General features: G+C 42.5%; 1 long non-coding RNA gene across 1 annotated transcript; it reads left to right on the top strand.

The window, feature by feature from the left end:
- The first annotated feature begins 2,906 nt into the window (after positions 1 to 2,906).
- LOC125757875 (uncharacterized) lies at positions 2,907 to 14,377 on the top strand. The gene is made up of 5 exons (XR_007415553.1): positions 2,907 to 3,324; positions 4,162 to 4,283; positions 5,992 to 6,131; positions 9,393 to 9,493; positions 14,025 to 14,377. It is a non-coding gene; the product is annotated as an uncharacterized LOC125757875 (long non-coding RNA).
- Positions 14,378 to 14,743: the final 366 nt, after the last annotated feature.

Below are 14,743 nucleotides of genomic sequence, written 5' to 3'. Positions count from 1 at the left end.
TTAAGTTATTTTCCAACCAAAGACCGTCACGTGGCTACTTTTCTTGCGATAGCAATTATATCGGCACTCTCGACGGGTTTTTGTCGTCGCCGTCATGTTCAGTATAAAGTCCAAATTGATAACATCCCACCACGCATCGTAGGTTCTACCCGTGAGCAAAAGCTCGCGAGCAGCGGCGACGATAGCGGCTGATGCAGAGATCAAACGAGCTGGCCTATCTGCGTCACTCGGAGGGCGCATGCGATAACATCCCCCCGCGTGTTAGACCTGCCGCCGATGCTGCTCAAACAGAAACGAAACGCCCCGCCCGTCTTGAATGAGCATGGAGGGATGCGAGGGGGGGGGGGGGTTGAGCAGCAACTGCGAACTTTGATCCTAAAAGCGCGTTCACGATCGCTTGCGCGCTCGCTATCTCGCAGGCATCAGCAAACGGCTCGTATACTCTTTTACGCGCGCTCTCAACGCGAAGAGACTGCGAAAAGCGCACCTCTCCCTGGAGCGGCCGTATTCTCTTACACCAACGTTTTGTATAGTTACGCGAGATCGGATCCAAAAGAGTTAGCTGCCAGCCTTCCTTCGTATAACATTACAACTTGTTGCCTTCGCATTCATTGCTTCGCGCTTGCGGTGAAACTGTGATCTTTTTTTCTTCAGACACGATGCGTTTACAGAAGGCCTGGGGAGCGTGCAACTACCACTGTTCTCTATGTGAGCGGTTTAAATCTTTAACCTTTTTTTCAGGTCAACCGAGAGTGGTTAAATTTGTTGTTTCGTGCATGTTACCCTCGCGAGCAACGAGGGTAGACAATATTTTGCTGCCGTCCTGACATACTGGCAGACTGTCTGCGTCTGTTTGCCGCGAAGTAGGCATGTGCGAATATTCGAGCGCTAGGAATGTTCGAAGGAATATTATAGTATTCGAATTCGCTTCGACATGAATTTAAGGTTCCGAAATTTCAAAGTATTCATAATGAACGAATAGGCGTATATTGGACGGCATGTAACCCACCTGTGAAGGTGGTTTCACTGCAGCCTGAAAGTGCAATGCCGTGAAAGCACCTAACCAACAAAATTGCGCAATGCCGCGAAGCCCCACTTCAAGGTTAAATTAACATATTACTCCGACATAGATTAATCATTTTCAGGAGCGTAATCAGAAATCTTTGTCAGGAGGGGGGGTGTTCAACCATACTTTATGTATGTTCGTGCGTGTGTTTGTATGTGTGCGTGAATATATGCGCAAGCAAAATGGAAAAATTTCGAGCCCCAACCCTCCTCTTGGCTACGCCCCTGATCATTTTTTAAGTTTAAAAGCTTGTTATACGGGCTTATATGTTATAATATGTTATATGTATAGTAATTTTTAAAGTGTGACGTATTTTATCGGTTATAACTTGCATCTTACTGAAATTGAAATTCTGCTGCTATTTGATGCTACTAAACGCTACTAAACGTAGCATTTAGTAGCGTAACGCTTAGTTTAGTAGCGTTTACTTGCAGCAAAAAGAATGACAGTCGCACATGCCTCGTTCCAATTAAAAAAAAAAAACGCTGTGCAGGTTAGTTGGGCCTCGACAATATTTATGCTAATTTTTTTTTTTTTTTTTTATAATGTGTGATACATACTATTCGAACTATTCGATTCAAAATTATTCGACGTAATCACTGTTCGCTTCGAACCTAAAATTTGCTTTTCGGACATCCCTACCGCGAAGGCTTCTGTGCGGCGTTCCACGGTGCCTAATAGACAAGGACACAAGGAACATGCGGCGCTGCTTCGTATTGGTGAAAAGCGTCCCTTTATGAAAGCCTCCTTTCGGGACTGTGGCACGGGAGTACAAACTGGTTCGCTGCAGCGGCGGCGGCCTGCGCATCAGCTTCTCTGCAGTGCACGATTGCTAGCGGCGTTTCGAAAACAGATGAGCAACTCCGCCACATAAGAGTAACATTTACAGTAACTCTAGGCTGCAGTAAAGCTTTAGGGTGCAGGCGCTCGCAGCGACCCGTAGCGGCCGCCGCTACGGTCGTCGAAAATTAAAGGGGGGGAGGGGGTAAGGGCACCGGTACCCTGTTCCTCTTAGATCCGACCCTGGAATTTTCGTGGTTGTTGCAATTTCATTCCGAGCTGCGTCTTGAGAGGTTCGTGCATGCTCGTGTGCGACTGCAAATCTTTCTAGCCTCTCCAACGCAACATGCTTAAAAAGAAAAAGACAACCTGTTCCATGACGTTATGCAAAAGAACTCGTGCAATGAAAAGGCATCGATGCTCATTCAGAACTTCTACGGATCCAGTATGTCTGCAAGAGTGGGCGTGAAACATCAAGGGAGGTCCCTCATGCGTACATAAATTTCATTTGACTGTTCGCTGATTCTTACTTTTAATTAATTATTTTTCTTTTTTATATGCACCTATCTTTTCCTTTCACTGTTTACTCACATTCTGCGCGAAAATATCTGTCTTTGCGTCTCATTCACTGTTCATTTTATTTTTGTTCTTGATGTAACCGCTATAATTGTCAATGAATATTTCAATCATTGTACTCAAACATTACTGCGTGAAAAAGAATGTTAATCAACTAGAACGGAAACCCCGAATCTCCTACATGTTTGTTCTCTACGCCAGCATGTGCCGTTCAGAAGAAGCTAACCTGCCCGCATAGTCTCCAGAGTTTTCTTTTCTTCGTTTTACAATTTATCAGCGCCATGTGTGGCCTACACAACGAGCTTATACCGCAACTACAAAGCTTGGTTGGCTTGGTTTCAACGGGAAACTCCACAGAGCGCAGGCTCACACGCGCGAAAGCACGCCAGCGAGCGGAAGCGCCGTCTGCACGCTGGATCGCGCAATCTTTCCACCTGGCAGGCGCGCTCACGACACTAAGGAGACCTTCCTAGCCCGTATAGTTCTGCGTTCGTGTGATCGTCGTGCCGAGTTCTGTTTGTGCGGTCGACTTTTAACGCGCTGCCTCGCATAGTGTGTATTGTGTGTTGTATTTCGTGGTTACTGACGTAAGCGCAACTATACGCGGTACCAGGCAAATAGTCACCAGATGCCGACCGTGCGACTTCAATCTCTGCGACTGCTTTGTTCGGTGTGACCGACGGACGCGATTCATAGTTTTGAAGAACACCTTCTTCAAATGTTTCCGCACGTCAGTGAGTAGCAGCGCCGCAATTCTTTGTCGACGACGCGTTCTGTGGCCCTGGAAAATGCCTTGACGCTCGGGGACGGCCGGTAGCTCGGCGATTCCTCGCTTGGCGCACCATTGAAAACCGGCGGTCATCCAGCAGTGTACGCTGCCAGCGTATTTTTTATTGCCAGAGGTAAGTGAACGTTACGCTTCGTACATTGTGAGTTATTGTTATTGTAGTACGCCTTGTCGCCGAAGAAAATCGCATAACGTGTTGGTAGTGTATGCGGTTGTAGTTGTGAGGATTGTGCTCGCGCATGACATTTGTCAAGAACGTAGTCGGTAGCGTTATAAAGTTTTGGTAATTAGCTCACTTGCACGCACTGCTCTACGCTAATATTTGCTGAAAGGAGACAACATTTTTGTCAGGCTCACCACTGTCATGCGTTTTATGCATGTCTCTTGACAAATTACTTGGAGTAACGCCGTGAAACCGAAGCTTCAACATCCATTTCGTTCGCACGAGCTCTGAAGGAATAATCATCAGCCACCGTGTGAATCGTGAATCGGTACAGTGGGAGAAATAAAGTGTATTTAGGGATGTTTTCTTTAGGCGTGCATTTTATTTGTCATTAAGTAACGTGACCTTCAAAAGCGTTTAGGTTAGCATTCTTGGACATTGCTTATCATCTTTCAAGCAATAGATAACATAGATTTGCTAAAAATGCAATTTCTGCAGCATGACATTGTATTTTGTTCAGTTGGTTTCTTTATGCACGTTGACCTAATTTGACAAGCCGTACTTTCAGCTGAATTTTCAATTGCTTTTAGCACTATATGTGCGTCCGTGTATTGAAGTCCCACCTCTCATCGCATAATAATAGCTTGTGAAGAACAACGCTTGTCTTGAACTAGCCATTTATCAGAGCTCTTCCTCCCTCCTCAAAGGGCAAGGTGCTGCTGGCACACCTGGTTCGGCTTTTCTTAACCTTTTTTTTTTAATGCTGAATTTTTTTGCAACATACTGCAGGTAGCAAACAGCAGTGCTACAACAAACAGTGGAGTGCTGACCATGCAGTCCAGAAGGTGGCTGAGGCAAGTATGCTATAGGAGGTGCTTATTCAGGCAGAAGCATCTGTAGCCAACGTAAAGGTAATGTACAAAGTTCCATTTAATGAAGAAGAATCTTGTTTTGAGCTAGTCATGTCGAAGGGAAACAATGAGCGCTAGATAATTGAGATGGAAATGCAGAGTAACAATGTTATGTATGCAAGCAACCAACTTAAGTTTTTTCATGCAAAAGGGTTATTACCAACTGGTTCATTTGGGGGAAGAGCCCACAGTTTCCACAATGGGCATACCTGGTAGCCGTTGCACATCCTGTTACTGTGTTCTCGCACTCATTATTATGTGCCACTTACTCTTGTGACGTTCCACCAAGGTGAAATTACTTCACATAAACAGCAGCGAGAAGGCTCTTGCTAGCCAGTTCAATTAAGACAGCGTTACCGTAGCTTTTAGTTCTAGTAAACCAGCTAAGCTGTATAGAAGAGCGTACTCCATGTTTGTCACCATGGACAGTGCATTTTGCCTGGGAACATGGCTTAGTTTTGCAAAGGAAAATGTTGCCTTTCTGTAAAACGTGGTACTGGGAAATGGCATTGTGCCAAAAATATTAAGGTTTATGACTTCTTGCAGCATGCATTGTTGTACAGGGATGTTAGCGTTTTCATAAATGCAATGCATGGTGCCTGAAGAATATAGCGGCCCACTTCAAAATTTATAACTTCATGATTTCGGTATCTGGGACAGACTTTACTGTATACGGTTTGTTTCTGGAAAGCTTCAACCTATCTTGCAATTCTTCAAGGCCAATACTGAATTTGCTGTGTACATTTGGCTGCACATTCTCATCACTTATGCTAAACAACAGGCTTGAGTGATGTGTGGAATTCTTGTCAATCAATTTTATTGATTACCTCGGACGATCTATTCTGCTTCCCACAGTTATTGGGTGCTTTGTGTGCATGTGCTATGCATGCTGGAAATGAAAACAGGGAATGCAGCTGGCAGCATCAACGAGTACAATGCCCATAGGCTATTATGAGGTGCGAAATGTTGCCACTGTTATAATTTACATTATGTGTGCATGGTACAGCTGATTGTGTAATTTAGCACTTTCCAGCTACTTACGCAGTTGGAGCAGATGTCGATCATGTTTACTGTGGTATGGCACGGCCACCAAGTTCGTGCATTCTGCATACCAGGAAACCTGACACGAAGCAACGTATTACTGTGATGGCAGCTAAGTGAGAACGAATGAGTTTGTCTTCTCTGTACATTTGTCAATACCATTACACAGGCTTGTTAAGTGCATTCAAGCGGCTTTAGCAATGCACTTGCAGCTACAGAGCCAGTAAAGGCAGCCAATTTCATCATCAGAGTTCACTCTGCAAATCCCACTTTCCATAAAGTGCATTGTTTTGTGATAGCTTAAGGTCAAAACTTGCTCAATTAAACACTTCTTGGTGTCTGACATTACATGAATTATGATAATTGTTATATCTTATGTGAAATTATGCCATTGTTTTTTTTTTTCATATTCTTACTTTGCATACACACTTTACGACTGCACCCTCCCCAACCGAATCTTTACTAGTGCTACATTCTGTTATGGGTGAAAACAATTATTGAACTAAAAACCAGGTCAAGGAAAGCAGTATGATGCCCTGTAATGTAGGAGGATGCCGCTATTGCAGTGTTTAGTCTAGAGCTGAATTTAATGAGAAAGGGCAGCAATGTAGGTCATCTGTCGATATTTGCAGACCATAATTGTGTTGTGGTCATTTTGTTATCGCAGGAAGCATCTTCAAAAAGCAGTGCTGCAAGGATGTGAGCAGCAGTTTCCCTTCAACGAACGGGTCAAATTCATGGAAGCCACGTGCCTGCTGCTTCTGGCCTACACAAACATGCAGCCACCATAATAAAGTTCTTGCAAAGGTGTGAGACATCCCTATGCTGCATCGATTGAGCATGTTAATTGCCTGTTTTTTATAGCTTATAGTAATATGTCTACAAGTGTACTTCCTTCTAGTGTATATTTACATTCTCTTAAAGGGCCAGTCGGCAGGCTCCGACTTCTTTTTTTTACACCTCCCAAACAAGCTCGCTAATTCGTACAGAGGGCCGCAGGAATCACATTGTGCGAATGTCAGACACTCCACTTCTAAAAACAATAACCGCGCCTCCTCTTCAGCGCTTGACCAGTCCTCTTTGCTAGCGAAGTGGTGTAATGTTGCCTATGAGCAACATTAAGTAACGCTGACTGTTGAATAGTCCTCTGCAATACGAAACGGCATTTTGGCTTTGTGATGATGCAGTATCTATGGTTGTCACAAGTGTTGCGAATTGGTTTATCTCGCCAGTGCTTTGACTGTGCTTCCTCACCGCATCGCTCTGGCACAGTGGCACACCGAGGAAGCCCCTCTTCAGGATGGTCAGGCTGAGCGAGAAACTGAAACCAGCTGGAATGTTTGTTCTATCCCCTGTGGCTTCATTATTACACCACTTAATCAAAAAATTCATGTGACAACATGTTCACGTTGTACAAGCGTGCAGTTGTCACGAATTTTAGACTCCGGGGTTGTTTAGGGGCCCTTTAGCCTTAAATTACGAATGGTAAATTCACACGTCATGTGGTGTTCTTGCTTTATTTTTTGCAATGCTGATTTTTAAAATAGCATGTCAGGTTCTGTGAGTGGTAATTTATACATTTATCATACAAAACATCCTGCTATATTCAACAAGTGTTATTATAGATTTTTCATGGCACCAGAGCCACCTGCTTTTTGCCGTGTGGCAGCTACATGGAAGTTCATTGCTATGCTGCTTTGTTTAACTGATATCTTTTCAATCAATGCGTTTCACAGTCCAGGGTGTTTGGTGTATTTGCATCTTGATGTGGTTAATATCGTACAAGTGATGGATTTTTTTCTGTCTTCTAGTGTTTACTTTGCAGCTATTTAACTGTGGTTTTCAGGGGCATATCTAGACAGGAACATCAATTCTGCTAAGCTTTGGTTCGAAAAGAGACGCTGAACAGGAGTTCCTTAGGTGCATGCCCTGAGCACCAGCCCTTTGGATTACAGAAATATCTAAACTGCATAATGTCTGCAGCTCCTTGCTTAATTGCATGTCTTTCTTCAACCTACAGCTCTTTCCATAATCCTTAACATTAACCTACATTACCAAGTGAACATCCCCCGCTGCAATACAGTGGTTATAATGGTCAGCTGCTGATCTGAACTGTGCGGGTTCGATCCTTGATGGAGTGGTTGCACTTTCGGTGGAGGTGCAAATCCTAGAGGTTCCTGTGCTTTTAATTTCACGTTTACATACAGAACCCCGTTGTTATTATTACATCAGCAAGTGGACAGAGTGGTAATTCTAGATTGTATACATATTTAGTATAACAGACAGCTGAGCTGGTTGGTAGGTATTCATGTTAAAAAGGCAGGGCATGCAAACATGGACACAAGAGAGAAACCAAGACACCACTAACGCCAACTGGAAAGGTGGACAGTGGCACAAAATAAAGTAGACACAGAAACTTATCTGTGCATGCCCAGGCAAGAGGCGATACCTATCAATCTGGCACGCACAATAGTCTACGTGAGAGATAACTGCTCAAGCATTTGATTTCTTCTTTATGCTAGTTAATCGACGGTTTGCTCTCTTGTGCACTGCCATTATTGATATGCCAGGCCTCGACAATTGGACGCATTTCTTCATTCATGTGCTTGTACAAAACTGCATTCATCGAATTTTGGCGTGCATTTACGCTCTCGACAATGTAAAGGTAGATTAGGTGATGAGCCTCCAGTTAGTGATCTCAGCGTTTTAGGTGTCTTGACTCTCTTGTGTCCATGTTTGCATGCCCCATCTTTTTAACATGTTTTCATATAGTGCGTAAGAGAAATAGGTTATCTAGTGAGTTATTTGGAAAGTAAGTTTAGGGCGAACACCAATATAGCAGTGTAAATTAAATTTAAGCGATGAATGCATCGGGCTGGATTAGGAAACGATATACAGTCGCCGACCGTTTATTCGGACTCGGCGGGAACCACCGAAAAGTCCGAATAATCGGGAGTCCGAAAAAAAGGATTCACCAGAAAAAAGCACTTTTATTGGCCCGGCGGCCGGAAAAAACTTGTCAGTGCGCGTCTGTACACATGTACGCTTACGCGCGACCAAGTCGGCCTGTATTTCAGCCAATGTTTGGCCACCCGTGATGGTCGGCAGTAGCACTGTAACGGCCTATGCTAAATCCGCATTTGATGACTGGTGTGGGTGGTGCGTCATCACGGCAGTCACTGTCCACATGCGCTGGTTCGAGTAGCTGACTGATATCTCATCGCCCAACTCGGCGAAAACTCCCAAGGAACTTCCACCTGGTGAATAATCGCCGCTTTTTTCGCCATCGTCACGGCTTTGTAGTTTCCGCGTTTCTTTAGTTCCGACGGCGCACATGGAACGGGCAGCGCTTCTGTTGTCGTACTCTCTTTGTCCGAATTAGGATCCGCGTCGTACTCGTACGCGCTGTCATTCTCCTCAAACGCCGCACCGAGCCGATTACAATCTTGGCTTGGCTTGGCCTGCTGTTCGGCCGTGATAGCCGTTCAATGGATACTTGACTGGCTAAAGCCAAAAGGCAACCGTTACGTGTAGCCAACAAACATAGCCTTCGAGATCGGTAATTTCTGCGTGGATTTTTGACACTGGCACGATCTCCAGTTATAGCCAGTGCAACATTTCAGTGCTGGCAACCTATCAAAATTTTGTAAACATTGATCAGCCAGCCGGAGTCCGAAAAATCGAACGGCGGACTGTGGGGCGTCCAAATTTTCGGTCGTGAGTTTACATTAGTTCAATGGGACGAGTGGCGGTGCCGCGAAGGTGTCCGAATAAACGAGCATGTCCGAATTTTCGGCGTCCGAATAAACGGTCGGCGACTGTAATGGCGAAATATAGCCGCTTGCTCTTTGCTTATACTTGTCTCAGTTTCTTGTCTCGTATGCTTTGACAATGACCAGGTGTCGTGTTGGATGCTACTAATTGGTTATGAGCTATACATAGACAATGCAGCGGCTGTTTGGATGCTTTCTAAACAGCTACCTTATGGGGAGAGAAAAGTTAATTTGGGTTATGTGAGGCATGCTAAAAAAAGTCGACTTGTTTCTGATGTTTTTGTTTTCCTGGCAGACATTCTACACGAACTTGCCCAAAGGCGGAAGGAAAACACGCACAGATGGACGCACAGAAATCATGGGGCTGCCGAAGAAGCTGTGAATGAGCATTAACCTGTGAGTATGTGTCTTAAACATTTTGCAGAAGCCTTTTATTTTGGCTGAACATTCTTATTGATGCTTTGTATTGTCTGATTTGTAGTGCAATATTGTTACACCTTTGCTTTCACAACAGAGCTCTTTACTCTGCTACAAGGCCCAAAAAGTTCGACCTAGATGACCAAATTGCGGCAGCCAGTTGTTTCCACAATTAATGCATTAGTGTAAAAAAACGCAATAGACTGAGCACAAGAAAAAGGAAGACACAAACAGTGCTGTGCTCGTGTGCTCAGTCTTCTGCACTGCTTTGTTTACGCTCTGTCATAACAACACACACAAGCATCCATTTTAGCTTATGTAGTAGTCCAGCTCATACACTTGGTAACGTTCTCCAACGGCAGGATTACCGGATATCTGGCTTGTGAAGTCAATCTAAAGTGCATGCCTGTTCGTGTAGACTTGTGTGCATCCACCATTGAGATGGAAATGCAGCTGTGTTTTAATATTTTAGCCAGTATAGCTCGTGAATGGAATTTGGAGCTGTGACAGCAACACTTTTATAGGGGGCGAGTTACTAAATTATTGTAGACTTGTGTGCATCCACCATTGAGATGGAAATTCAGCTGTGTTTTAATATTTTAGCCAGTATAGCTCGTGAATGGAATTTGGAGCTGTGACAGCAACACTTTTAGAGGGGGCGAGTTACTAAATTATTGTGTATTTCTCGATGTTTGCATGTTATAAAAACATAGCTGGTTAAAATTAGTCCAGATTTTACGCTATTTCTTAACATATGACCTTCCGTACTGTTCGAAGGCATTGAACCACATGAAATGCTTTGTGCCTTTGTGTGTGTGCCGAAGGTTAGGAGTCATTATACTAGAGATAGATAAAAATAGGTCAGAGGTTAAAGTAAATTTTTCGCAATCAACTTCTTGTGGGCAGTTATTCAGAGCAGGGTTTTGAAGTAATTTAGCAATACAAGCAGATTAGTGCTTCATTTTAGTGTGACAGTGCACACTGTTTTATTTAGTACCTATTTGGGTCATTTCACGCCAGTGTGCCAGGTCGTTTTTTTGACCATTTCCAATATTTTGTAAAACTGGTGCTGTTATGTTTCAGTGTGGGAAGTAGTCATTCAAGTGTTATTTTCGGGGAAAGAATTGCATGATGCAGCAAAGACCTTTCAAACTTCGCATGCAGAAATGAAGCTGTGTCAGGCAAATTAATTGACACATGGTTATTGCGTCGAGCTATTACTACAAAGCATTTGTTTCTTTAACATAGTCACCAATCTTTCATGACTTTGATAGTCGAATTTATTTCGATTTCAATTTATGCTATTTGCAGTCATGAGGAAACATTGCAAAATGCACCATTTTTAGGTATATTGTAAAAAAGACTGAATGTTTTATGTGAAATATATTCACAGTATGCGTTCAGTGCATATACCAAGGGTTGAAAATGCTGCTGGCAAAAAGAAGCAAAAATGTCTTCAAAATTGGCACTTGGAAGAAGTAGTGTTTGAACCCATATTGCGGGCCCTCTTTCACTGTGTAGCAATCCCAGCTAAAATGTTGCCTACACATCATAGTGTGCTTTCCTCGTGCGATAATTTAGACAAAGTTTTTAAGGTGTAATATTATCTTCAAGCGAAAAATAATTTTTTCAAATGAAAAATAACAAGGCTGTGGGAAGTTTCTTGGAGCTTTGCCTTCACTGCACAGCACATCATTGTTCTTGCATGGTATTTCAGACAGAAGTATTGCTTAAATCTGCAACATTTAGACTTGCACTATATGAGCACAGGGGCACCCGCGTGAATCTTGTGCCAATGTGCTGTGCAGCGAAGGTCAAGGAACGAGACTCTGTGCAGGCTAGGGATTATTCACTTCAGTAAATTTTCCTTGCTTACAACCAAGCAGTATATATTTTTTTTAATGGAATATAAATTGCCAGCAAAGTATACCACACAATAATGTCTTGGCGACATTTCTGTTTGGAATGCTACATAGCAAAAGCTAAGCTGCAATATGGGTCAAAAGCTATTTTTTTCGACTGTTGCAGTTTGGGTGGAACATTTCTGATTATTTTATTTTCATAGTAGTTTTATGACAAAGTGCATATCTGTTTACTTATTTATTTATTACTTGACAATACTGCTGACACCAGTAAGCAGTATTGCAAAGTGGGCTACAGTGATAAGTTACACATAAAATGATCTTGCTAAGCAAAAACAGGAGCATAACATATACAAAACACAAGATAAACCAAGAACATCTATACAACCGTCTTAAGGAAAATGATAAGGTAACAGCACGAAATACAAACGCAATGAACTTTAGAAATCAACCTTCGGTATTCCATACGAAAGAATTAGTCTTTCTCCTGATAAATGTTAACATTAGAACTTCAGCATTTTGCAGTGTTTCCTTATGGCTGAAAAAATGTAACTTGAAATGCAAATTAGTAAACTATTTTAGCCATGAAACAGTGCCATCTTCAGATTAAAGAAAGAAATATTCTGCATTAAAACGGGAACAAACAGCGTTGGACACGGGACGAAGAAAGAACAATAGACGAGGGTGCTGTCGCCTTCGTCTACCTTTTTTTTCCATCCCGTGCCCAGCGCTGTTTGTTCCCGTTGTAATCATGTACTAACCAGCCCAGTTAGGTGCTCTCCTGAAATATTTTGCTCTAATTGCTCAAAGCAATAACTTTGTATAAGTTATCTTGCATGACGCAGTTTCACATCTGTAGATGGATGGATGCTATGTGTGTTCCCTTTAAAGCGAAGCATTGACATGCAAGTGGCCAAGCTCAATTTTTGAATTGGCTTAATGCCTTTCCTACCTGAATTAAATTTCTTTCCTTAAAAAAACTTATAATAGGTAGCTTATTTTTCGGCATTGTACATAAAGACCCTGCAAGTTTGTTTTTGGCTGTTCTCGCTGCTTTTCCACTACCAATCCTCCATCTGTCTTTTACTGATTTCTCTTGTGGATGTGTTCATCTTTATCAAGCTTTCTCTAAGCCTAGGGCTTCATGAGAGCTAGTTCCCAACACGCACATGGGTGGACATTTTTACATTTATTTAAAAGGTGGTCCGTCATTTCCATATCTCTCTCACAACCAGTGCATGTGACGCCTACTTACTGGATCTCACTTTATGACTGCATATTCTAAGACAAGATTAACTCGCGTCAGACATTGCACTAGCTTATCATATGCTTCCCTCCTTACTTCGTCCTTATTCTTGCGATAGTTACTCAGAGCTTTTCTTTTTTAGTATTTGCTATCCATTAAATCATCTCCACCTCTCTGACATTGCACCTAACGCTTATCGTGCATAAAGTTTAATGCATGCTCTCAGCATCACGAAATTTCGTCCTGGAAATTATCACTTGACTACAGGTATGATGTTTTTAGCAGCATGATCTTTTTCAACAGCAAAGGAGTTCGTTAAAAAAACACCTTTTATACTTAAAATGGGGATGACTAATTCCATACCTTGTTTATTAAAGTTAACCTCTTTCAATTTCCTTACGCTTGTTCTTTGTGTTGTGCTTGCCTCATGGTTTGCACTCTTTATGAATCTGGTATATTTAAAGAGTTGAATAGCCAGTCACCTGCTTATGACACTGCAGCTTAAGTATTGCACCCACTATCATTGCCATAGTAGCATTTGGTACAGTAGAGGTTTGTAATGAATGTAACGAGATGTACAGCTCATGAAATAATTGTTGAACAACGAATGTTGTTGGAGCTAGTGATTCAACAAGAGGACTCCTCTTTAGAGGGGCAACGAATTGCATCAAGGTTGCTGCAACAACTTAGACATATCAATTTGTTGAAACATTGGCTCCAACAACACGCTTTGTTCAATGGTTTGACATTCATTCAAGCCGCCATCTTCAGCTCAACTTTTGTCGCGTTAAGATCTACAGGATATACAACTGTCATGTTGTTTTCTGATAGAATTCAAGAGCTATTGACAGCAAGCCTTGCTTCTCAATTTAATTCTCATCCTTTACGTTTGCGCTTTAATCTTTGTCATCTTCAGCCTTATTATATGTGCACTGCAGCAGTAGCCCTTCGCAGTGGTCTACAATTTGCCTCGCCTTGTGCGAGCTGATTCCATTTTACACATGCGCAATTCTTCATTTCTTCACCCACATAACTCTCGGCCTTCTCGGCAGCATTAAGTACAAAAATTGTAACTGTTAAGACTTTTGCTTCAACATCATGACAATAATTGAATAGAATTGGTAATGCACGTAAATAAATACTCTTGCAGTTAGAACGTAGTGTGTTTAACCCTGAATTCTTGTGTACTATAGCAATAAGTTTTCGTGAAATCATGCTGCTTGTTCTTCATATGATCAGAACGAGTCCAGAAATATCTGCAAAATACCGTTTCTGCTTTTTTGATTTCTGAAACAGTGATGCTAAGGGAGGCCATGTGCACATGCACCATGGAAATGTTTAAATGTGTATAAATTCTGAACATTGCTGTTGCTCTAGGTGTTTTCTTTCACTTCCTTTTCAGACGTACAAAAAGGAGCGAAGTGGAGATGTCCATGGGCCGTGCACACAGTTTCATAAGCAAGCTTGCAACACTTTTGACAAATATGTTCCTGAATACATCTGCCAAAGTGGCATTTAAAGAAGCATGTAGTAGTGTACTTCGCTGTTTATTTGGCATCAAGCAGCAGGTATGCTTCCCTCATCAGCAAGTTCACACAGTACAGTGCATCTACACATGGCATGCTACCCCCACATCTACCAGCTCGGGATGTGTAGCTTGATTGTAAAATGTTTACTTTGACTTAACACAACAATTATTAACAAAATGACATGAAAGTTTTGCCACCTATGCAGGCGACATTCTCAGTATACGCTGCCAAATATAAGCGGAGTTTGACCAGTCCATTAGTCGCACATTTCCTTGTAAACATCTCGTAGAGGGCCGCTGTTGTTGTTGCAAGCCAATGCGCCGTGATGAATGAACCATGATTCCAAGATTTTTCTTTTCCTCCGACCTTTGTACACGAGGTAGCATCATCGAATTGATTAGGTCAAAGTTATGCCTTGTCATTCAGCAACGTTCAACAAGCTCCGTTTTAGAACATGTTGCATGGGTGGTTTTCACAACATCCTCTTTGTGTTCTTTAACCTTCGATTACCTTCTTCAACCCATTTCGCCTATGCAAGTTGTGTCGCAATCCCCACATTGTACTTCGTAGATGATCCCGCTCTAATCTTCGG

The sequence above is a fragment of the Rhipicephalus sanguineus genome, chromosome 1 (assembly GCF_013339695.2).
Source record: "Rhipicephalus sanguineus isolate Rsan-2018 chromosome 1, BIME_Rsan_1.4, whole genome shotgun sequence".
In the NCBI taxonomy this organism is placed as follows: domain Eukaryota; kingdom Metazoa; phylum Arthropoda; class Arachnida; order Ixodida; family Ixodidae; genus Rhipicephalus; species Rhipicephalus sanguineus.
Note: the sequence above shows the minus strand (reverse complement) of the source record. Positions and strands in the feature narration are given on the sequence as shown.